Below are 2,020 nucleotides of genomic sequence, written 5' to 3'. Positions count from 1 at the left end.
GTGAGTCTCCGATCGAACCGGTGTTTCTCTGGGCCTGGGCCTGGGCCTGGCTTGCTGCAGCTACCCCGGGGACACGGGAGCAGTTTGACCCGGGCCAGCATTAGGTGTAAACAGGAACAAAGTTGCTGGAAAAGCTCAGCAGGTCTGGCAGCATTTGTGGAGGAGAAAACAGAGTTAACGTTTCGGGTCCGGTGACCCTTCGTCAGAACTGATAGTGGCTGGGAAAACGTCAGTTTATATGCAGAAAATAGGGAGGTGGGTGGGGTAGTGAGTAAATGATAAGATAGAGCCCAAAGAGAGAGAAAGTACCGCCTGCTTCTATCTCCTTCCCAAAATCCACAAACCTGAATGCCCTGGTCGACCCATTGTCTCCGCCTGCTCCTGCCCCACCAAACTTATCTCCAACTATCTGGACTCCATTTTCTCCCCCTTGGTCCAGGAACTCCCTACCTATGTCCATGACACCACCCACGCCCTCCAGCTCCTCCAGAACTTCCAATTCCCCGGTCCCCAACACCTCATCTTTACCATGGACGTCCAGTCCCTATACACCTGCATTCCCCATACAGACGGCCTAAAGGCCCTCCGCTTCTTCCTGTCCCGCAGGCCCGACCAGTCCCCCTCCACTGACACCCTCATCCGCTTAGCCGAACTTGTCCTCACCCTCAACAACTTCTCTTTCAATTCCTCCCACTTCTGACAGACAAAGGGGGTGGCCGTGGGTACCCGCATGGGCCCAAGCTACGCCTGCCTCTTTGTAGGTTACGTGGAACAATCCCTCTTCCGTACCTACGCTGGCCCTAAACCCCACCTCTTCCTCCATTACATTGATGACTGTATCGGCGCCGCCTCGTGCTCCCACGAGGAGCTCGAACAGTTCATCCACTTCACCAACACCTTCCACCCCAACCTTAAGTTCACCTGGACCATCTCTAATACCTCTCCTTCCTGGACCCCTCTGTCTCCATCTCGGGCAACCACCTAGTAACTGATATCAATTTCAAGCCCACCGACTCCCACAGCTACCTAGAATACACCTCCTCCCACCCACCTTCTTGCAAAAATGCCATCCCCTATTCCCAATTCCTTCGCCTCTGCCGCATCTGCTCCCAGGATGAGGCATTCCACTCCCGTACATCTCAGTTGTCCTCGTTTTTCAAGGACCGCAACTTCCCGCCCTCAGTGGTCGAGAACGCCTCAACTGTGTCTCCCACATTTCCCGCAACCCATCCCTCACACCAAAGAACCAAAAAAGAATCCCCGTCGTCATCACGTACCACCCCACCAACCTCCGGATCCAACGCATCATCCTCCGACACTTCCGCTATCTGCAATCCGACCCCACCACCAAAGACATCGTTCCCTCCCCACCCTTATCTGCTTTCCGGAGGGACCACACTCTCCGTGACTCCCTTGTCCGCTCCACACTCCCCTCCAGCCCCACCACACCCGGCACTTTTCCCTGCAACCGCAGGAAGTGCTACTCCTGCCCCCGTACCTCCTCCCTCATCCCCATCCCAGGCCCCAAGAAGACTTTCCACATCAAGCAGATGTTCACCTGCACATCTGCTAATGTGGTATACTGCATCCGCTGTACCTGTTGTGGCCTCCTCTACATCGGGGAAACCGAGCGGAGGCCGCTTTACAGAACACCTACGCTCGGTTCGCAATAAACAACTGCACCTCCCAGTTGCGAACCATTTCAACTCTCCCTCCCATTCCTCAGACGACATGTCCATCCTGGGCCTCCTGCAGTGCCACAACGATGCCACCCGAAGGTTGCAGGAACAGCATCTTATATTCCGCTTAGGAACCCTGCAGCCCAATGGTATCAATGTGGATTTCACAAGCTTCAAAATCTCCCCTCCCCCAACCGCATCCCAAAACCAGTCCAGCTCGTCCCCGCCTCCCTAACCTGTTCTTCCTCCCACCTCAAGCCGCACCCCCATCTCCTACCTACTAACCTCATCCCACCCCCTTGACCTGTCCGTCCTCCCTGGACTGACCTATCCCCTCCCTA

General features: G+C 55.5%; 1 protein-coding gene across 4 annotated transcripts in view; it reads left to right on the top strand.

Annotated features, from left to right (window-relative positions):
- Positions 1-2,020, top strand: part of mfsd1 (major facilitator superfamily domain containing 1) — a 60,640-nt gene that overhangs the window by 160 nt on the left and 58,460 nt on the right. The gene's annotated exons all lie outside the window — the stretch shown is intronic.

This window comes from Rhincodon typus, chromosome 13, assembly GCF_021869965.1.
Source record: "Rhincodon typus isolate 14 chromosome 13, sRhiTyp1.1, whole genome shotgun sequence".
Classification (NCBI taxonomy): Eukaryota; Metazoa; Chordata; class Chondrichthyes; order Orectolobiformes; family Rhincodontidae; genus Rhincodon; species Rhincodon typus.
Note: the sequence above shows the minus strand (reverse complement) of the source record. Positions and strands in the feature narration are given on the sequence as shown.